At 39.4% G+C, this 24929-nt stretch overlaps 2 pseudogenes; one reads left to right on the top strand and one right to left on the bottom strand.

Moving 5' to 3' along the window:
* The first annotated feature begins 1605 nt into the window (after positions 1 to 1605).
* LOC147619713 (uncharacterized) lies at positions 1606 to 4967 on the top strand (annotated as a pseudogene).
* Positions 4968 to 7025: 2058 nt separating this feature from the next.
* Positions 7026 to 8040, bottom strand: LOC147619712 (uncharacterized; annotated as a pseudogene).
* Positions 8041 to 24929: the final 16889 nt, after the last annotated feature.

Raw genomic sequence — 24929 nt, 5'->3', positions numbered from 1 at the left:
TTTATATCCAAAAATATCTCAATTTTGAATTACCTCCCTTTAGACATTTTCTCTCTCTAGGCCAAAACAGGGTAAAACAGGATCTTTCTTTTATTTCAGAGAGGGGAATAATTATAAGATCAGAAGGGGAGGTTTTTACACCTGCACACCTCAAAAGCCGAAGGGAGGAATCTTACAAAAACAACTATGCATCCTCGAGCAGAAACAATGAGGATAATGAAAGGTTGTTTGTTATATGTAGCATGTCGTTAATGCCATGTCTGAAAATGTTGAAGCAGCACATAAAGATGATGTATGGTACGTTGATTCAGGTACTTTGAACCACATGACAAGTCATGGGTAGTGGTTCAAGGAGATGAGAAACCTTGAAAGACCGGGTTTTTTGGAAACAGGGGATGACACTACTCATCCAATTGCCCATGTTGGAGATGTGCCATTGTCTATGCAAGATGGCAAAGTGAAGTACCTTGCAGATGTACTTCATGTTCTGAACATAACAAAGAATCTGGTTTCAGTTGGCCAGATGATTGAGCAGGGTCTACAGGTTCAGTTTAACCCTGATGGTTGTTATGTTGAAGACTTTAAAGACAAGTGCAGGCTGGTTGAAAAAGGCAATAGAGTTGGCATAATGTTTACATTGAATGTAAACATGCCTGAAGTGAGTGTGCTGCAATGTTTGCAAATCGTTCGCAAATTGTTGCAGACACAAACATTTGGGTAGAAGCATGTCAACGTGCTACGCTTTTTATGCTAGTTCACATGTGTGAACAAGCATTCCTAGTTAGCATAAGTTTAGGCATGTAAGTCACTATATTAGTAATCATATTTAAAACTTCTAGCTGATACAAAAAGCTCAAATGAGCACTTCAAAAAAAAAAGAGTAATCAATGAAAGTTGTGGTATATTGAATTACGAGCTAGTCTTTAAAGCTAGTTAGCAAGGGCGTTATTGCGGAGTGGTGGGGTGATGAAGTGCAAAGGCCAGAGCACCATGGAGCCCGCAAGCAAGGCGGCGCATTCGCGTTCTCCTATACACAGAAAACGCAGAGCCGCGTCGCCTTCTCCTACACACAGAAAACGCAGAGCCCCTTCTACTTCTCCATCTCCCTGCAAAAGCGCAAAGTGATCTCAAGGTTCCCCAATGTCCCTCTCAGGTACTCTCTCTCTCTCTCTCTCTCTCTCTCTCTCTTGTGCGGGTTCTGTGTGTTTTCTCTTCTACTTTCGGCTTCAGTACCACAAGAAGTTCCATGCAATACAATTGAGCACATTTCCATGCAATATAGTTGAGCACATTTCCCTTTACAGTTGAGCACATTTCCCTTTGATGTGTGCAGGCCGATGGAAAGCTCCGAAGGTCGTGATCCCCATGCAGGAAAAATTTTGTACAACTTTGGTAGAGTTCAATGCTGCTTATGGCCTTTCCATGGAGGGTTTAGATCCCAAAATGGTTAGGTGGGAGTAGGTCACTGATGCTGAATGGTTCAGTGTGTTCAAACAAACAAAGGATCCCAGCCAGTACCGCATCAAATGCAGCACCATCCACACCGAAATGTATGAGTCGATGATGAAACTGCACTACAATGTATACCAGAAGGCCCCAACCAACATGGAAATTTCCTCTGCATTTGCAAAGGGTTTCGTGAAAGAATTCAGTCCTGCCGTGATTGCAAGCGGGACAGCCATTAGGTTCAATTGGGCCGAGTTTGCAGTGCAATACTTGCAGGATATTCGAGAGAAGGGCTATTATGAGGGCCATGTTAACAAGTGGAGACTACGCAATCTTTAGCTTCCAGCTTCAAAAATTGAGGATGAGTCTGCTGACATCTGCGAGGAAAACATGGCATTTGCAGGAAAGAGTACTGCCAAATCTACCAAGGCCACACTTCAGCCTCATCAAGATAGTCGACAGGAGATGGAAGCTTCTTCATTTTGTGGGTTGGAGGAATGGCAGTGCATGAAGGCAGCTGTCCTTTAAATGAAAACACAGCTACATTATGAGAAATAGAATCTAAACAAAGTGCAAGAGGGCCTAGAACTTGCTAGGGCTTTGAATGCAAAAAATGCGAAGGTCACTCCTATTGTCACGGCCATGAGACACAGAGGTTGCAAGCAGCTGAGATGGAGTTGCAGGCTCTATTGCAAAGTAATGATGTGGATGCCCGGCGAAAGATGGAGCTTGAAGTCAGAATAGAGACAACCAAAGACACCATAGAGGCTATGGGGTTTCCTCTTCGTGAAGATGACCCCATAGATAGTGACATAGACATAACCTGTAAACTGGTAAGTGTCCGTAAGTTTCATCTCTGCACTTTATGTTTGGTACATGTGCTCAGGTAACTCATGTACTTACCATGCTCTTTTTGTCTTGGTTTTGTAGGTTGAGGTGGAAATTGCAAAATCCAAGGTGCAGAACTCTGAAAGCCAACTTGAACTTCTGATGCACATGCAGTCCAAGATGCAGGGCTCATTTCTCCAAACTGCCCTAACTAATCTAGCCCTTGCTAGTTTTATGAAGGATAGAGAGGTGCAAGACAGCATCGGAACAAACCTGTGTACTGGCTGTGGTCTGCCCCTTGAGGTCCAACCATTCCTTGCAATGGTCAAGCTCCCTTGTGAGCATAATTATCACCTTCTATGCTTTGCTGCTACATGCTCCCTTGGGACCGTATGTAGGGCTCCCTTCTACAAAAAAAGCATACCTACCGCATGGTTGTGCAACCTTGCAACACAACGACATCCAACCACACCAGACATTGGTAAGAAACCATACTTGAATGTATGCTTGCTAGCTAGCATACAGGACATACAGTCTGCAAGCTTGATCATATTGGGAATAAAAGGTGTGCTAGTTAGCATAATGAATATGCTAATTAGCATGCCAGGTATGCTAGTTATCATACTAGATATGCTAGTTAGCATATACAATATGATAGTTAGCATATTGCATATGCTAATTAACATATCCAGTATACTAGTTAGCATACTAGATATGCTAGTAGGATGCTAACTAGCATATACCGTATATGTTAGTTAGCATACCCTGCATGCTAACTAGCATCCTCGTTAGCATACTCTGTATGCTAACTAGCATCCTAGTAAGCATACCCTGTATACTAACTAGCATAGTATATATGCTAGTTAGCATACCCAATACGCTAACAAGCATACCGGATATGCTACTTAGCATATCAAGTAGGCCTACTAGCATATCCAGTATGCTAAGTTAGCATACGGGATATGTTAACTAGCATACCGGATATGCTAAAAAGCGTATCCAGAATGCTAATAAACACAATGGATATGCTAGTTAGGATACTGGATACGCTAACTAGCATACCAGATACGCTAATTAGCGTAACCAAAATGCTAATAAACACAATGGATATGCTAGTTAGGATACTGGATACACTAACTACAAGATACGCTAATTAGCGTAACCAGTATGCTAACTAGTACACTGGATATGCTAGTTGGAATAGTGGATGCTAATTAGCATATCCAATATGCTAGTAAGCATATTGGGTATGCTTATTAGCATACCAGAGTTAGCATATTGAATGCTAATTAGCATATCCAGTATGCTAGTTAGCATATTGGATTGCTATCTAAAATGCTAATTAGCATACAGGATATGCTAATTAGCATATCGTTTATGCTAACTAGCATACTGGTTATGCTAATTAGCATACTGAATATGCTAGTTAGCATACTTGATATGCTATTATGCATGTTGGATATGCTAATTACCAATTTTTATATGCTAGTAAGCATTTTGGAGCATATTGGATTAGCTTAGAGGTTATAAGGTCTACTAGTTAGCATACTAGGTATGTTAGCATATTGGATATGCTTATTAGCATACCGGATATGCTAGCTGGAATGATAGCTAGCATACAGGATATGCTGATTACCAATTTTTATATGCTAGTAAGCATTTTGGAGCATATTGGATTAGCTTAGAGGTTATAAGGTCTACTAGTTAGCATACTAGGTATGCTAATAAGCATATTGGATATGCTTATTAGCATACCGGATATGCTAGCTGGAATGATAGCTAGCATACAGGATATACTAATTAGCATATCCAGTATGCTGGTGGTTAGTATACTGGATATGCTAATTAACATACTTGATATGCTATTAAGCATGTTGGATATGCTAATTAGCATATACTGTGCTCTAGTAAGCACATAGAAGCTTTTGGGTACACTTGAATTGCTTAGAGATTATAAGGTTTACTAGTTAGCATACCTGGTATGCTTGTTAGCATACTTGATATTCTAGTTAGCATATATGATTATGCTAGCTAGCATACACGGGAATGCTAATTAGCATACTGGCCTAGCTGCACACATAGTTAGCATATGAAACATACTATGTAGCATACATGACATGGTTATAAAGGGTGTAATCAAAGATTTTTTTGTTGCAGGCCTCTCAAAGCCCCCACATGATGTGGGCAGTGTGCATGACACCAAAGGTAAGGGAAAGGCTGTAACTGAGAACCCTTCGACTGAGAAGGGTGGTGAGCTAGATACAATGAACGAAGGAGTAGATGCGGGATCCCAGTAAATGCAAAGTGCAAGCATGAAAACAACAAAGGAAGGTGGCGACGTGAGCAGTAAATCAGAAGAAGATGATTTTTTTGTCATGGTTCCTCATGCGCGTGCCATGCCTGCTGCAACTGACACAGTAAAAACTCCTCAGCAAACAATGGCTAGTGCCAGTGCATCAAGGGAAACATTAAAGACTAACAGCATAGAGGACCCGCAGGAAGTTGGTGATAACAGCCCTCTCGAGGGTTTTTTGCGAAAGGCTAAGGCAAAGAGAAAAGTGGGCCCGGAAGAGGTACCTGAAGAAACTGCAAGCAACGGCTATGGTTCCCCAAAGAAGATGGAGGACAAAGCTGAAAGCACCAAAGGTGAAAAGAAAGCCACCCACTCAAGAGCTTGCAAAAAACTGTGTTAAGACCTTTCCTTTTTTGCCCAGATTCTGTACTGTAAGTAGGCAACTGTCACTGTTTAGTTGTTTTTGCCCAGATTCTGTAAGCAGGCAACTGTCATTGTTCAGTTGTTTAGCCTTTACTTAGTGTTCCCATACCTATTCCCTTCACTCTTATGGCTATGCCATTTTGAAAATCTAATGCCTCTTGTGGCTGTCATGTAATTTTTTTTATTTTTCCGGTGAAAATGTCTTCGTGTAATATAATGTTGAGCAGCAGTCCATTATAATTTTCTGCCAATCTATGAACTTCTTCACTTTGTATCGCTGTTTCTTTACAGAGGAAGAGAAACTGGCATTAATTACCTTGTCTGATGTAAATGCTGCCATGCAATGGCAGAAATTACGGAAATGGCGAATCCGCAAAGTTAGGCAGATAAGGAGACAAAAATTGGAGATTGAAAAGCAGCTCGAACGATATTCACAGTGTTCCCGTAGAATTTTTGAGCGCCTAAATTATGTTCACCCATCAGGGGAGGTTATATATGCTGAATGGTATCCTCTTCCAGACCCAATATGGGTGCCTAAGCGACTGTGTGATGAAAAAAGGGCTCTTTTACTAGATCTCAACGGTCTTTTGTTGAGGGTGGTAGAGACTCGCTTCGGCGAAAAGCCCCTTGCATATGCAGATAAAATGTTAAAATACAATGTAGACGATAAGAAGGTGTTCTGTCCGCACAAGGACAGCCACATGTTTTTGGACTGGTGTCTTCAGTTCTTCAGTGTGTATATTTGGAGCACAAGCATGTCTTCAGTTCTTCAGTGTGTATATTTGGAGCACAAGCATGCATCGTAAAGTCATGAATATTTGCAGGGCTGTTTTTAAATTGCAGGTGCCAAGGATTGCCGATTTTTTTACGCAAGAGCACTGCAATCCGCAACCCTGACAGATCTTGAATAAACCTCTGTTTATGAAAGATTTAGCCTTGTTTTGGAAATACAATCCGGCGTACAACGCCCAAAACATGCTTCTGATTGATGATAGCCTCTACAAAGTGTTTCAGAACCCAGCACAAGCTTGGCTCGTTACTCCGAAGCTAGAGGACCAGAGTGCTGAGGAGAGAGAACAGTTTCTTATAGAAACTTTGAAAGACTGGCTTTTTCTTTAGCTGCATTCGGATGATCGGGTAGCGTATGTGGCTGACAATTTCTTTGATACAGGCTCTGATAACTTCTCTGATGCAGTCATCAAACAGTTGCTAGAGGCTGAGAGACAAGCAGAACTTTGTCGCAAACAAAAGGAAGATGACCTAGAAGCAGAGAGAGAGGAGAAAGCTAGGCTGGAGAGGGAAAGAAAAGAAAAAGAACAGCACAGAGGCGACCTAGAAGCAGAGAGAAAGGAAAAAGCAGAGGAAAAGGAGAAAGCAGAGAAAAAGGAGGGAGCAAAAAAACCCGGTCACTACAAACTCCCTCTAAGGAGGCGTAAAGATTTTTGGCGGGTGTGACTCATTGTAAAATTAAACCCTATGTAATGTTATTTGATGCTGGAAGTTAATGATGAGATAATCTTTTCAATAGTTGCCTCCTACTATTCCATTTTTATGTGTTACAGAATTATGTATTGGGTTTTTTGTTAGGTAGCATACACTATAAAGTAGCAAGTATACAGTTAGCATATACTGTGGTAGTTAGCATATTTAACATAATCCCATATGCTAGTTAGCACACTATATAGCAGCTAGTTAGTATACAGTTAGCATATACTGTGCTTGTTAGCATACACTATATGCTAGTTAGCATATACTGTATATGCTAGTAGTCAGCATATACTGTTTGCTAGTTAGCATACAGTATATGCTAACTAGCATATATTGTATGCATACGCTTTATGCTAGTTAGCACACACTATGTAGAAGCTTGTTAGTAAACAATTATCATATACTGTGGTAGTTAGCATACAATATATGCTAGTTAGCATATATCGTATGCTAGTAAGCACACGCTATATTACACAATTAGCATATATTGTGGTAGTAGTAAGCATACACAAGATACAAAATAGAATAAAAGACCATGACGCTCATGTCAAAAACCGAATGGCATGCTGTTATAGATTGCTTCATAATCTTCGGGTGTGATTGTGTACATTTGCCTTCTCTTTTGCATGTGTTTCATGGGTATCTTGATACAATGTACAAGATTTAAAAGTATGTGAACAACAGGTTGATTGTAGTCTAGTTTGAAGGTGTATGCATCCACTTTCTTGTAATACAATCCTTGCACGACATAAGAGTCTTTGTCAATTACATTGTTCCACTCATCAATGTAACCCTGTTTTGCCTTTTCTTTTATTGCAATGCACTTTACCAAGTAAAAGTCTACATTCTCATCATTGGTTGTAGCATCCGGATTCACTGTGCAAAAGTGTCACCAACACACAAAGCACTACTTAATGCATCATGGTGGCCTTCATACACAAATTTTTCATATCCAATGATCTGTCCTTCAAGGGCATCATCAATCGGAGTGTCTTCTTCATCCTCAACTTCATCAGTCGGAGTGTCTTCTTCATCCTCAACTTCATCAGACAATGGCATTAGAATGTGATAATCCCAAGGCTGCACATGAGATTTGTTAGTGCAGCGATTCCAACTATGGTTCATGCATGCATCACAAAAGCATGCCAATGGTGCATCCTGCCGGTTGTGACCGCGAAAAGCATGCAAGGTGCGAGGGATGCAACCGGCAGTTGTATCCTACCGGTTGCATCCTGTCGGTTGTGACCGCAAAAAGCATGCAAGGTGTGAGACTTCTCAACCGTGGCACAATTCCATTTCACCTCCCTGTCTACATCACCTACTTTGATCTCCCAAAACACACGGGCACATTCCCTTTCTTTTAGAGGATATGATGCAGCTGCTCCCTTTGATAGGTTGGCTTGGCAATAGGCAACCACATCTACAGCACACTTTAAAGTGGCCCCATTAGGCTTCAGCTGTTCATGTGTCAAAACGATCTTTTAACAACTGCGCCTACACCGTCATGCTCTCCCTTGGCCTGTCCTGATGATCCAAAGAAGAACCAGCTCATCTCCATTCATGTCAGTCCAGCATACCTTGCAACAAAATAGAAAGTCCTAGCAGTCTTAAACTGTGAGGCAGCACCATCTGACCGACCTAGTGACGTTTTGGAGTGACACCTTCTCTCTGTAACCAGCCACAATGCAGCATAAAACAATGTTGGACAAACAATGTGTCATGCACTTTGTCATCTGATATGAAGAAGTGGATTTTCTTGACTACTTCCCCTTCCCTGCGGTAGTATGTTATGTGCACAAAAATAGTTACTTGACTTGAGTGCCAATGCATGGATTGAATCTCATTTTGCTCCTTGAATGCATAGTTTTCTGCAAAGTCTACAACCGACACAACAACCACATCGTCAGGAAATCTAAGAATACAATCCTTCAACTGTTGTGCTTGCCATTGAGCGATATAGTTATGTTTGATAAAAACCTTCAGCTTGGTTTGTAAGAGTTGAAGAAACTCCCAGCACTGCATTTCTTTAGTCACAAGATCTTTTCTCTCTTTTTTTTGTCTCCGTGCTTATCTGTTGCCTCCACATATGCAAACAATTTTACAAAGATATTCTTACCTGGGCTTTGTGTCTCTAAGCAGCATGTTTCTAGCTTTTTCACACCACATTTCTTACATTCGCCCATCAAACACTCACTACTGTGGTAACCAGCATCTATCTGCTTCGGGCAGAGAACTGACTCCCATAGATGTGTGACACCCTTGAAAGTATGAAATAAAGCCATGCAACCCCTGCTAGTTTCATCACCTCTGACGCAAATGCTGCATGTACATCTGCATTGGGCTCCATGCAGCCCGAATGACTGAGACCGCATATGGTTAAGTGTGTCCTTTAAAAAGGACATTTGCACATGATATTCGCAGCAGCATGTGTATCTATCTTTCAGCCGCCGTACAAAAAATGGCTTCATCATCTCAAACATTCTCATACCTATTTTGCAATCTAGATGCTTTTCTTTGAATCTGTAGAAGAGCTCAACCTGTAATTATGAGAGTTAGAAGGCGGTTATTATGCCATTTATGCTAATTAGTATACAGGCCATGCACGGAAGCATACTGTATGTAACCAGCACTTACAGTATGCTAACTAGCACTTACAGTATGCTTCCATGCATGTGCAGTATATTAACTAGCACTCACAATATGCTAACTAGCACTTGCAGAATGCTAACTAGCACTGACAGTATGCTAACTAACACATTCAATAGGCTAATTAGTACATTCAGTATGCTAAGTAGCACATTCAGTTAGCTAATTGGTACATTCAGTGTGCTAATTAGCACAAACAGTGCTAACTAGCACAAACAGTGCTAACTAGCACAAATAGTGCTAAACTAGCACAAACAGTATGCTAACAATTATACTAACTAGCACATTCATTATGCTAACTAGCACATTCAGTATGCTAAGTAGCACTTACAGTATGCTAACCAGCACTTAAAGTATGCTAATTAGCACTCACAGTATGCTAATAAGCACATACAGAGTGCTAACTATCACTAATCATATGCTAACTAGCACTTACAATATGCTAAGATGCACCTACATTATGCTAACTAGCACCTTGAGTATGCTAACTAGCACTTAGAATATACTAACTAGAACTTAGAGTATGCTAACTAGCACTTATAGTATGCTAATCAGCACCTACCATATGCGAACTAGCACTCACAGCATGCTTACGCATTTACATGCTAACTAGCATGTAGAGTGTGCTAATCAGCACATAGAGTATGCTAACTAGCATACACAGTCTGCTAACTAGCATTTACAGTGTGCCTCCAAGTATGGCTTGTATACTGACTAGCATGTAGAGTGTGCTAATCAGCACATAGAGTATGCTAACTAGCATACACAGTCTGCTAACTAGCATTTACAGTGTGCCTCCACGTATGGCTTGTATACTAATTAGCATTACTAATATGATAAATAACGCACTCTGTAAGGTGATCAACATATTGAAGATTTGAACTAGCATATACAGTATAGCATGTTCTAGCATGTAGAGTGTGCTAATTAGCACATAAAGTATGCTAACTAGCATACACAGTCTGCTAACTAGCATTTACAGTGTGCCTCTAGGTATGGCTTGTATACTAATTAGCATTACTAATATGATAAATAACACACTCTGTAAGGTGATCAACATATTGAAGATTTGAACTAGCATATACAGTATAGCATGTTCTAGCTAGAATAAACCATAAACAACCACAGTATAAATAACAACCAGTATGCTAACTGTAAAGTTTCACATGCTTTTTAGTGTACTTGAATAATGGTGCTTTGGTTAGATCAATTACCTGAGGTTCATCAAGGAGGTGTACAGGGTGCTTTATGTAATTTTTTCTCCCCATCCTCTTTCGACAAACATCTTTTTTGTTAGGGGATACACGTGTCTCACCCCTCCAAAATGTGTAAACTAGCTCTTTCATTTCATCTGTGATTGTGCTACAACGGGCATGTTTTTGACATGCAGCCAATGAAAACATTCCACCGTCAACATTTGATGTCACCCGCAATTCAGCCTTGTACAAGGATCGACGCGGAACTTTAAGGAGTCTCGAGACTTTTGACATTTGCATGTTCTCCTTTGAATTCAACATCATGGACAATGCTGTATGCTTCAAATACAACTCCTCATTATAGCTTGGCTGCTTTACAAGCGCCAAGGTGTTACGAACATTGCACATGATTGCACTTTGAATAGTAGACTCCTCTGGACACACTGCTTGCACGACAGGATGATGAGATACTAGATTCCAAATTTCTTGCTTGTCTTCTGTACTAATTCCTTCAGTCCTCCTCTTGAACAGTGCCACAATCTCAAACGAGATTTTCTTCTTCTTTTCCTCCTCAAAGGCAAGCTCTCGAACCTGAACCTGCTTAAGTTTTTTCTTCTCTCGTTGTTTCCTCTTTCTTTGTCTCTCATAATCCCTAATGGCAGTACAAGTTGGGTCCTCCAAGTTTGGATTCATTGTCTATAAAGGATCCCTTCTGCTACCTTCATCTGCTGCCCCCTTGAACGCGCAAGTAAACCTACCAGATCAGATTGCAAGGTATGGTTCGCCATAACTCTATGAGATGGGGAGGAAGTGGGCTACACGGAGAGAATGCGAGGCAAAGGGAGAGGGTGAGACTGTTTGAGCAGCATCAGAGAGAGAGAGAGAGAGAGAGAGAGAGAGAGAGAGAGAGAGCTTGGCTTACACAGATCATGGAGAACCTCGAGAGAGCGAGAGAGAGAGAGAGAGAGAGAGAGAGAGAGAGAGAGAGAGAGAGAGAGAGAGACAGAAAGATAGAGAGAGAGAGAGAGAGAGAGAGAGAGAGAGAGAGAGAGAGAGAGAGAGCTCATCCACTACACCATGACTTCAGTATAACTGAAAAGATGCTACATTTGAATTTGGCGCCGAGTAAATTTAACATTAATTATGGAAAGTTTATTTCAAAATGGATATATTCTTGGCTCTCGAATGTATGCTAACAAGCACTACTAACTAGCATTGTCCGGGATAGCATTTTTTATGCACGTTAATATGCTTCTACCCATTTGGCATAAAAGAATTGGACATGTGAATGTGCAGAGAATGAAGTCTATGTAGACTAAAGGAATTGTGACAGGGCTGCCAAAGTTTAAAGTTGAAGGTATGTAGAAAATATGTGAAGCATGCCAATTTGGAATGCAAACAAAGCACGTATTTCCACGTGACAGAAATGTGAGCACAAACGCACTAGATGTTGTGCATTCAGATGTATGGGTCCTATGAAGACCATGTCTATGGGAGGCTACAGGTATTATGTGACATTTATTGATGACCACCACACAAGGAAAGTGTGGGTATACTTCATAAAGGAGAAGAGTGAGGTGTTCACTCATTTTCAGAATTTCAGAGTTATGGTTGAAAAGCAAACAGGGAAACATGTAAAGTGACGAAGGTCAAATGGAGGGGGAGAGTAATTCTCTAATGAATTCTCTGGAGGCTATTTTTACAGCAGTTTATAACATGAACTGGACTCGAAGTGTAGCCATACATGATGTAACTCCAGAGGAGAGGTTTAGTGGTGGCAGAAAACCTGATTTGTCTCATCTGGATGCATTGCATATGTGCATGTGCCAGATGAGCTGAGAACTAAGCTGGATCCAAAAGCTGAAAAATATGTGTTTATTGGGTATTCCCTTGAGCAAAAGGGATACATGTGTTATAACCCTGCTACACGTGAGTTTAGGGTAAGCAGCAGGGATATTGTTTTTGATGAGATGAGTAGCTGGTATGCTACTAAAAAAGAAGCTGTTGGGGCTGATGTGAGTGGAAATGTGGTTGCACAGAATGCAAGTCAGTAATCACAATCTTTGAGTGGACCAGGAGAGTCCTCATCTAGTGGTTCAGTTGATAGACCATGGAGTGGCAGGCTGCTTCATAATACCAGTCCTGCAAATGTAATTAGTACATCACATAAAGGCAAAGAGAAAGTGGTTGAGTCCCTTAGTATGCCTGACGTTTTTGCAGGGCATTCTCATGTTGATGGAGAGTCTAGTGGCTCAGAGATGAGCCTTGATGAGGATCTTGGGATACTAGCTATGAGAACACCTAGTGTAAAGAAGACTATGGAAGCCATGAATGCAAAACTACAAAGATCTGAGAGAGTGAAGAATCCTGTGCAGAGGTTTACCTATGATGGTTATGTGGCACATCACTATGCAATGTGCATACATGGCAAAAGTTGTACAGGTTGTAGAGCCCACATGCATTGATGAGGCTGTTGGAAATGTGTGTTGGGAGAAAGCTATGGATGAGGAGATGGATGCACTATATGGAAATGAGACTTGGGATTTAGTGCAATTGCCTGAAGGCATGAAACCCATTGGATGCAAGTGGGTGTACAAAGTAAAACATAACAATGATGGAAGCATAAGCAGGTACAAGGCTAGATTGGTAGCCAAAGGATATGCACCGACATATGGCATTGATTATGAGGAAACTTTCAGCCCAGTTGCCAAGATGGCAACAGTGAGAGTTGTGATAGTAGTGGCTGCATTAAAGCAATGGTCTTTACATCAGATGGATGTAAAGAATGCATTCTTGCATGGGGATTTGCAGGAAGAGGTGTATATGTTGCAGCCACCTGGTTATGAGGATGTGAGTCACCCCCGAGCATGTTTGCAAGTTGAAGAAAGCCTTGTATGGCTTAAAATAAGCACCAAGAGCATGGTCTGACAAGGTTTTCGAATATCTTGTCACTATTGGCTTTCATATAACTGATGCAAATTTTTCACTATATGTGAGACACAGTGATAGAGAGGTTGTGCTTGTTGTCATCTATGTAGATGACCTGATCAACATGCTATCACACATGTTGGAAGTGTACCATTGGTTATGCACAATGGTGAAACAAAGTCTATGGCAGATGTCTTATATTTGCCTTTTATTACAAAAAGTTTGGCCTCAGTTGGTCAAATGGTGGAACAGGGTTTACACGTTTGTTTCAACGAGCATGGTTGCTTTGTTGAGGATTTCAAAAATGGATCTAAAGTTATTTTGCCAAAGGCAAGAAAGAAGGCAGGTTATTTAAGTTGGATGTTGGGATTCCTGAGTTGAAATCAGCCATGTTCTCTAAAAGCCAAAATGTGGTACAGGACATTGACATGTGGCATATAAGGATTGGACATGTGAACATACAAAGGTTAAAGAACATGCAGGCAAGAGACATTGTAAGTGGGCTGCCTAGATTCAAGTATGATGGGAATATGCATGTCTGTGATGCTTGCCAGTTCGAAAAGCAAGCAAGGTTGCCATTTCCTAAAGAAGGCAACATGAGTAGCAGGCCACTTGAGATAGTTCATAGTGATGTATGGGGTCCTGCACAAAACCCATCCATTAAAGGTAACTTGTATTATGTGACATTCATTGATGATTTCAACAGAATGACTTGGATTTACTTTCTCAGAGAGAAAAGTGAAGTGTTGGGAAAGTTTATGGGCTTCAAAGCTTTTGCAAAGAAGCAATATGGCTCTTAGATAAAATGTTTGAGGACAAATGGAGGTGGTGAATACACCTCACGTGCTTTTTGAGAAATCACGATATAAGAAGGCAATTAACTTGTAGGTACACACCTCAGCAAAATGGTGTTGCTATTGCTGAGAGGAAGAATAGAGTCATTTGTGATGTGGCCAGGGCAATGCTCAATGAAAAGAGCATGCCAGACTATTATTGGGCAGAAGCATGTGCCACCATGGTGTATGTACTTATAAGACACCCACAGTAGCCATACATAGAAGTACGCTAGAGATGTGGCTTATAGGTTTTAGGCCAAACATTGGACACCTCAAAGTGTTTGGTTGCATAGTTAATGTGCATGTGCCTGATGAGAGAAGGAGGAAGTTGGATCCTAAGGCAAAAAAGTGTGTTTTTGTTGGGTATACACAGGATCTCAAGGCATATAAATGTTACAATCCACAAACTAGGCAAGTGGTTATCTCAAAGGATGTGGTGTTTGATGAACTTGCTAGGTGGTACAAGGCAAAGGATGACGGTGTCATTGATTCCGTTGATGTTGATGTGCATGTGAACTTGCCACAAGCAAGTTCTATTTCTATGTCTGGGCCAACAGAGTCTGAGAGTAGCACTATACATCCATGGTCAGGACGCTTGAGACATGAGAGTGTGAGCACTGGGAGTAGTGCTGTGGATAAAGGGAAAAAGAAGGTTGAAGGAATTGGAATTATAGGTTATGAGTCCATCTTTGCTATGGCTACAGCAAATGGTTGGGAAATGCAGCAAATGGTTGGGAAATGCATCAAATGGATGTGAAAAATGTATTTCTAAATGGTGATTTACAAGAGGAAGTTTATATGGCACAGCCAGAAGGATATGTACACTCAAGGTACCTCACTCATATATGCAGATTAAAGAAAGCATTATATGGTTTCAAGTAAGCACCTCGTGCTTGGAGTGATAAGATAAGCCGATATCTTATCTCCCTTGGATTTCAAGTCTCTTCAGCAGATTCTTCACTCTATGTGAAGAAAACAGATCATGGGATTGTCTTACTTGTCATCTATGTGGATGACTTGATTGTCACAGGAGATTATGCTACAGATGTTATGCATGTTAACAAGAAGGCATTGAGTGGACAATTTGACATGAAAGACTTGGGTGAGTTGAGATATTTTCTTGGGATTGAAGTGATCAAAGACCATACAGGGACATGGTTAGTGCAACGCCAATATGCATTGGATATGTTGGCAAAATATGGGATGACAGTGTGTAAGCCAATGAGTACACCTTTGGAGCAGAATGTGAAGCTGCGGGCTGATTTTGGTGAAGAGTTGGATGATCTATCTATGTATAGAAAGATGGTTGTTAGCAGTCTTATTTACATGACTATCTTACGCCCGGATCTCAGTTATAGTGTGGGGCTAGTAAGCTAATTTATGCAGAGCCCCAGAAAACCTCATTTGGATGTAGTGAGACGCATTATGCGCTATGTAAAGACCACTACACATTATGGTCTTCTTTATGAGCATGGTAAAGGCTTGGATGTACACGACTACACAGACGCAGGATGGACAGGTAGCTCGTATGACAGGAGGTCTACTAGTAGTTACGCCTTTGCATTTGGAAGTGCAATGGTGAGTTGGAGCAGCAAGAAGCAACCTACTATTGTTTTATCTAGTACAGAGGCTGAATACAGGGGTGTAGCCATTGCTACCTGTGAAGGAGTATGGTTAAAGAGTCTCTTGGCTGATTTGGGTGAGTCTATTGATGGCAAGGTTGTCATTCATTGTGACAACATGAGCAGCATACAGTTGGCCAGGAATCCAAATTTTCATGCACGGACCAAACACATAGAGGTCCACTATCATTTTGTCAGAGAGAAAGTGTTGGATGGTACAGTGGATTTGCAGTATGTGAAGACTGAAGAGAAAGTGGCTGATATCTTTACAAAGCCACTTAGCAGGGTGAAGTTTGATTACTTCCATACTATGTTGGGAGTACATGGGATGAGCTTGAGGGGGAGTGTTGAGAGCTTTGATAGCCCAAGCTCATCTACATCTTCATCTATGGCAGTACATTATGAGCTTGAGAGGGGCTGTTGAGATTCAAGCTCGGTGCCAGCTTATGCTAGTTGCACTCTGTGCTGGCATGTCAGGTAGTAACATGTGTGAGACATAAATGACTACGTCCAGCTGGTCATAGCGTGTGGACATTAGCTAGGGTTAGCAGTGTGTGGACACAACACATGTAGTGTGTTGTAGATTATGGATTATGGCTTTATGCATTGTGTGTGAAGGGAGATGGCTTCCCTCTTTTGTTAGAGTTTGCATAATACATTAGGGTTTGCTCCTATGTGTGTATCTTCTCTCCTTCTACCTATTTTTCATCAATGTGTACTTTGATAACATAATTTATCACATTATTTAAAATTACCACACATTCAAAATTATTATACTTTGTTGTTAACCACTCTGGTTAACATCACCTTTGGTGTGGCTACACTATTTATAATCTATCTTTTATAGCCGCGCAATGCATTGATTATATAAGTCACATGGGATGACCAAGCTTACGACTCGTGTAATGCCGGTCATGAGAGGAATAGTTGTACATAGAGCTAGAGAGACTAGGAAGATTAGTTTTGGGTTCCCAATTGTAAATGGGCGGCCGGCCAATGTAGCTATGAGCTCTTATATATAAGTCATTTTATGAAATATCAAAAGGGACAATTTCAATTGTCTCATTTGAGCTTGCCTTCTCTCTCTCTCTCTCTCTCTCTCTCATTTGAGCTTATGGATACATGTTAGCTTGTGTTCTTGCTTGCTTGTTTGATTGTCGGTGTATGTAAGTAGGGATGGTAATGCTCTCATTTCTCTTCTTCTCTACCCTCTCTTTGTTATCTACCAAGTCCCTTTTACATGCTAGTTGCATGAGGTGAAGGTTGAGCTCTCATAGCTTCCTTCCTTATTTCTCTCTACCTAGCCATTGGATCTCTTATTGGGTGATACAAAAAGAGGTGGAGTGAGCCCCTAGTAGCTTCACATTGAGGAGTTAACTCTCTTAGGGTTGGCCAAGTGAAACTCTCCGGACTCAATAGGTAAGGGTATTTCCATCTCTCTGATTTCAATTTATTCCAATTGCACATTGGAAATTTCTTTTTGAATATCTGTTTCATGGGAAACCATTTTAGACATTAGGAGGATTTTTATATCCAAAAATATCTCAATTTTGAATTACCTCCCTCTAGACATTTTCTCTCTCTAGGCCAAAACAGGGTAAAACAGGATCTTTCTTTTATTTCAAAGAGGGGAATAATTATAAGATCAGAAGGGGAGGTTTTTACACCTGCACACCTCAAAAGCCGGAGGAAGGAATCTTACATCCTACCCCATTAAAAAAACGTGAGATGTCCTCATCTCGCAAAATTAGAGGAGAACTCTTTTCCTTAAGATCCAACTGATTCTGGGTTCCTTGGTCTGGTGAACCCAAACAGAATCCTGGGATAAAGATCCCTTATATAAAACTCATCATCAGATAATAATTCACTCAGATCGTATCATTCAAATCCTTTACAATAATGGTCCATTAGACCGAATTTTCTATCTGAATAGTCCTTCATGGAAATTTTCAATTATACAAATTTTTAATTTGACATCCCGTAACTTGATCCATTGGGTCATGTTAGCAGCAACAATCTACCAACACAATCCACTAAATCGATTTGCTGAAGTCATTAACATCATTCCAGCACGAACGTCATCATAGGGACTCGTCCCATTCATCCTCATTGTGGTTTTGCTTAGTTTATTACATTTCAACCAAAATTCAGGAATCTTCATTTTTCAATCAGAATCCAAATCAACTCATCAGTTCTCAACCAGAATTCAAAATCATATCAACCACATTCGAATTCATCATCTAGATAGTATTAATGCTTATAATTTTAAGTCTTAGATTTACTTATATATACTGCCAGTAAAGAGCTACAGTTATACCCTCGGTATATACGGGTAGTCACGGTCCTTGGAACTATGAGGTAAATACCATCATGTCTAGGCCTCAAGCAAGTCAGGGATTCCATACAATTGCGGTACTTTCATTTGAAGACCTTATTACCAATTTACGAATTTCAATTTAAATATCAATTCGTATGAATTTTTTCACACAATTATAACCTTTTACTGCTTCTTTATAATTTTTTGACATTTTTGGCTTCTCGGTTGATCCTCATTAGCCAATTCGCTCAGATACCAGCTGTGAGGTCCCTATCCCCACCGCGCAACGAATTCAGGGATTCTAGCAGCAAAAGTAGCACTTCTTGCGCGGGGCAGGGTCTCATACTCGGGGCCTCACCCATGGATATCCAGACAAGAGACTAATCCATCGGTTCTTCCAAAACCGATCCCGAAAAAACTTCTCTTGCCCGGAAAGCATGGGCGATTCCTCCAGGATAACTTTCTCTAATGTAGTCAAAAGCCTTAACTAACTGAACTGATCTGACCAAACCCATAAGTCCCAAGTCAGATCAGGAAGAAGATTGCACTTGGATCATAGAGACCAACGCTTTTTTCCTCATTGAGAGGAACAGCCGTTGATTCTTTTCCATAGAACAATTTTTATCCGGGATTTACTTCATCTATCGTACCATAACAGAATTGAGTCTCAATTTAAGGATCCATCAGTCCAGCCTAACCCCATCCAGCCAGGACCACTGTAGTGATGGGATCCAATTAATAATTTGGTTAGGTTTTGTCCCGGGTACCAGGGAAAAGAGTTCCCAGGCCCCCTAGCCGGATATTCATGCAAACTTAAAACTAGCCACACCACTTACACACCCAATATGAAATTGCCTTTTTTTTAGCATCAGCTATATTTAAAACAATCATTTAATGAAACCATTGTGTCACTGATCACAATCCTCAAAATCTCCGGTTGAATCCTTATTTCCAATCATTCCTTCATCGGTGTACCTATGGCATCATTGGCAACCAGAACGCTCACCACCTAAACACTCAGGGGCCTTTTCGATAGATCCTAGCTCATAGTAACCGGCAATATATTCACATATCAAAATGGAATCTCGGTTGAAGATTAGCAAGATCAACCAACGGATCCATATAAAAGAGCCATGGACTCATCCGTTGAGGGCCAGCAAGGTCAACCAACCGGATCCATATAAAAGAGCCATGGACTCATCCATTGAGGGGGCCAACAAGGTCAACCAACCAGATCCATGCTCGAATTCAGAAAACAACTCTTACTCCTTGTTCCAATATCTTCCCCGACGTACGTGTGGGTATCTTCGGCGACCTAGAGCCCAAGCACCGTATGGTCAGCACCCTCTAGGATCCTTCCCAGGTCACCTAGCACTTCACTCATAGGCCGCTTCCTTGGTCCCTCATCCACTGTACCGAAAGCTCACCATTTAAATCAAACCGAGGCTGGTCAAGACCTTGGCCGACCACCTTGCTACGCGAGATGTCCTTTGTTGACTCTCCATCAGTAGTTGCAACTTTAACAAATAGGTCTCCACGACCTCATTCACAAAACGGTCAAAATGCTTCCATAGCATTCTTGACAAAAAAAAAGTCATTTAAAAACAGATTTCACATACAAATATAGTTCCAACAATATTTCCATTTTTTCTCATCACTCCACATCCTTTCACATTAGTCTCCATCTTTTCTCATCTTCCCACAATTTTTTTTCCTTCATCGATCCCTATCACATCATATCATTCCCACATCAAATCACATCCAATCGCATCATCCACACATCAATCCACATCATCCATACATCCATCCACATCATCCACACCAATCCACATCATCCATACATCCATCCACATCAATCCACATTATCCACACATCCATCCACATCTTCCATACATCCATCCACATCAATCCACACGTCAATCCACATCATCCATACATCCACCCACATCAATCCACATTATCCACACCTCAATCCACATCATCCATACATCCATTCACGTCAATCCACATTATCCACACATCAATCCATATCATCCATACATCCATCCACATCATCCACATCAATCCACATTATCCACTCATCCATCCACATCAATCCACATTATCCACACATCAATCCACATCATCCATACATCCATCCACATTATCCACATTATCCACTCATCCATCCACATCAATCCACATTACCCACATATCAATCCACATCATCCATACATCCATCCACGTCAATCCACATTACCCACACATCAATCCATATCATCCATACATCCATCCACATCCATCCACATTATCCACTCATCCATCCACATCAATCCACATGTCAATCTACATTACCCACACATCAATCCATATCATCCATACATCCATCCACATCAATCCACATTATCCACTCATCCATCCACATCAATCCACACGTCAATCCACATTACCCACACATCAATCCACATCATCCATACATCCATCCACATCAATCCACATTATCCACTCATCCATCCACATCAATCCACATCAATCCACATTCATTTCATAAGTATTCCCATTCTCATCTAATCACTTCTTTTTCTAACTCATCACTTATTTCCTCATTTATCCTCTCATCAGATCACATCTACTTGCATCTACCCATACATCTCATCACTTCACATACATTAACATCTATCCAGTTTACATCGCATCTTATCACATCACATCTCATTCATTCACATCCCGATTCACATGCTAACACATTCATTCACGTCCCTTATCGTTCATTCACATCCCGATTCGCATGTTATCACATTCATTCACGTCCCTTATCGTTCATTCACATCGCGATTCACATGTTATCACATTCATTAATATCCTATATCATTCATTTACATCCTGGTTCACATGACATCATATCTCATCTATTCATTTACATTTATCTGATTCGCATCACATATCATCACATCTATTTACCTTTCATTCTCATCACTTCTTTTCTCGTCACATTCTCGTCACTCCTATTCTCATCGCATCCATCTGTCCATTCATTCCCATCTATCTAATTCGCATCACATATCATCACACTATTTACCTCTCATTCTCATCACATCCATCCATCCATTCTTTCCCATCTATCTGATTCACATCCCATCTCATCACATCTATTTGCCTCTCATTCTCATCACTTCTATTCTCATCACATCCATCCATCCATTCATTCCCATCTATCTGATTTGTATCCCATCTTATCACATCTATTTACCTCTCATTCTCATCACTTCTATTCTCATCACATCCATCCATCCATTCATTCCCATCTATCTGATCCGCATCCCATCTCATCACATCTATTTACCTCTCATTCTCATCACTTCTATTCTCATCACATCCATCCTCTATTCATTCTCATCTATCTGATTCATATCACATCTATTTATAGAATGTAAGAGAATTCTTATTTTTGATATAAAGATTCTTTACGCATCTATTTATGCATAAGAACAACTTCAGTGGGAAATAACACTTTTATAAAAATCCGTTTATGCATCTATTTATACATAAATTCAATTTTAAGGAGAATAACACTTTCGAAATAAAAATAAATCTTTTATGCATCTTTCTATGCATAAATTCAATTTTAATGAGAATAACTCTTTTGAAATAAAAATAAATTTCTTTATGCATCTTTCTATGCATAAAATCAAAATTGATGAGAATAACTCTTTTGAAATAAAAATAAATTTCTTTATGCATCTTTCTATGCATAAAATCAAAATTGATGAGAATAACTCTTTTGAAATAAAAATAAATTTCTTTATGCATCTATTTATGCATAAAATCAAAATTTGATGAAAGTAACGCTTTTATTTTAAAAAAAATTCTTTTATGCATCTATTTAATTTTAATGAAAGTAACACTTTGATAATAAAAAAATTCTTTTTTGTATCTACTTATGCATAAAAATCAATTTTGATGAAAGTAATACTTTTATAATCAAAATATTCCCAATATGCATCTTTCTATCCATAGACATTAGTTCTAATGAAAATAACACTTTTATTATAAAAATATTCCTAATATGCATTTTTCTATGCATAGAATAAAAATAACACTTTTAGAATACACAAGTGGTGGGGATTACTCTTTTTGAATAATAAAAGATAAAACTTATTTCACAAAATTTTAAAAAAATTTGCCATAACCTCCTTTGTATGGCTGACCATTTTTCAATTTTTTCATTCTTAAGTTACTTAGAAATTATCCCAAATGGTTTAAAGCATTCTAAACAAATCAAATTTCACTTTTTAAAGAGAAACAATATGAAAAGTTGAATTCTAACAATTTGATTATACATCTAGGATAAAGAAAGGCTGAATTCAAGAATGAAGGGAGGGGGAAAGCCTTTCCAACAAGGCATAGCATCATTTTTCATTTTAAAGAAAACAAAATTAGAAAACCATTAAATGGAATAAAGAAAAAGTAGGATTTCTAGCTTACATGAATTTTTGTGAGCTTTCCTTTGGCTTGATGGTTTGAGGGATCTACTCTTGTTTGCAACAAGAGTGGCCACCAATTCTTTTGAAGAGGAAATGGTCAAAAACTAATGAATTATTAATAAATTCACTGTTTTTGGCTCCGGGGAGGAGTAGAGTAACAGTGCATAAAACACTATTAACCATTTACAAAGGGGGAGGCTTCATTTATAGGAAAAAGTGAGCCTCTAATCAAGCAAACTGATTCTAGAATTTTCCAGATCAGTTTGGTCAATTTTTGACCATTTTTAAGTCGGTTTAGCTTACTTTTTGGATCTAGTTGAAGCAGGAGAGAGGAGAGATAAAAATATCTCATTATTTATGATTTTAAAACTCAACCACACATGTGAAATAGGCGCCTCCTTCATGAGGGGAATTCCCCCACACTGAGGTGTCAAAAATGCATCATTTCCTCTAAATATCTCTTCTTTTTTAAATAATAACCTTGTCCTTAGTGAATTCTTCATCTTATGTGAGTATTTACTCATTTTTGGGAGGATTTCCTTTTATTCTTCAATTGATATCCTCCCTACATTTGGATTAATCTAATTGGTCCTCCATAGGAACCTTAATTCAAAAATTTCAAAAAATCTGAACCCTTAGGCTAAGGTCCTTTTTACCTGATTTTAATTTATTCCAATTGCACATTGGAAATTTCTTTTTGAATATCTGTTTCAGGGGAAACCATTTTAGACACTAGGAGGATTTTTATATCCAAAAATATCTCAATTTTGAATTCCCTCCCTTTAGACATTTTCTCTCTCTAGGCCAAAACAGGGTAAAACAGGATCTTTCTTTTATTTTAGAGAGGGAATAATTATAAGATCTAAAGGGGAGGTTTGTACACCTGCACACCTCAAAAGCCAGAGGGAGGAATCTTACAACTATGCATAAATATGCACATTATTTGATAAGTACTTAAAAAATATTAGAATACATAACAATATAAGCTCCATGATTTATGAAAAAATCTACAAACATCCTTGAGTCTATTTCTAGATCCAAATAGTAAAGCCTTTAGTATATACTTACCTTGACAGTTTGCATGATATAATTATTTTCTCTATTATTTATAAGCAAATAGTGGGCCTGATATACAACCAATGCTAATAGTTTAAAGAGGTCAACTTATAAGTGTGCAAAGGTAGACTTGTATTCATATATATATGTAGAAGATGGTAACTATGGAGGCTCTGGGTAAACCTAAGCATGTTAAAAGAGAGATTTTTTCAGCAGGACAATCTTAGAGGCAGACATCATATAGCCTATGGGTGTAAATTTCGACCCACATAGGCATTTGTTTTCATGAAGAGAATTTTTGTTATGCAATATGGATAAGGGTGGCAGGAAGAAATTGTAGCCTATATCATGTACATATGTGGTGGTGGCAAAAATTCATAGTATGCATATGTTGATATTTGATCCAGATAGCCATTATCGTGAACATAGGTGATGGTATATCTAAGAGTAGTGTAGGAATGAGCTCTAGTTATAATTATTTATAGTGCATGTGAAGAATGTTGAAAGATGGTATGCCTAAGGGTAGTGTAGAATGAACTCTGGTTATAATTATTTAGAGGACATGCAAAGGATGCTGAGAGATGCAATCTTCGCTCGTGAGATATTATCTTTGTGTATAAAGAGAAAAGAGAGGATCTTAGGGCTTCTGGAATGGTGGTAGAGAAGAGCTTAGAGCTTTCACGATGATGGTAGATTCAAGGTCCCCTATGTTGGAGAGCATACTACTGCACATAGGCATGGCAGCGTCCAAGCTCGCATGCACCCCTCTCCTCGACATAGATGGTTGCACCACGTGTATTTGCTTATAGTTCTTCAACTTTAAAATTGAATTGTAGAACAAAAATCAGGATTGGCGAATCAATCGACTTGTGGTATTCCAAATCAATGGAGCCTTGCACATTTGGATTAAAACCAATGGATTACAGGTCATCATGGATTATCTCATCTAGCTCTTCTGTTATCATGATTTTTTGGCATCTACTATGTAGCGATATTATTTATGATACAAAGGTTACATGATTACATAGACAAGCATTTTTTTTTAATGAGTCAAAGGTTTTTGCGACCATATGTGTTTTTCACGTCCTTAGCTGCCATAAACCTATGTTCTACCTATATCACCTTATCCTAGGTATATTTTTTCTTTAATTTTATGCAAAACATCAAGTTTTATAAAAAAGTTGATGTTTTGCATAAAATCGATGTAAAACATCAACTTTTTCATAAAACTTAATGTTTCGATGCAAAACATCGAGTTGTGTGGAAAAGTTGATGTTTTGCATCAACTCGATGCAGAATATCAACTTTTAGGCTAAAAGTTGATATTTTGCATTGAGTTGATGCAAAACATCAATTTTTCCATACAACTCGTCGATGTTTTGCATCG

This window comes from Cibotium barometz, chromosome 32, assembly GCF_041138505.1.
Source record: "Cibotium barometz isolate CiBa-2024 chromosome 32, ASM4113850v1, whole genome shotgun sequence".
Lineage (NCBI taxonomy): Eukaryota > Viridiplantae > Streptophyta > Polypodiopsida > Cyatheales > Cibotiaceae > Cibotium > Cibotium barometz.
The sequence above is the reverse complement of the archived record's forward strand: the minus strand, read 5'-3'. Positions and strand labels throughout refer to the sequence as shown.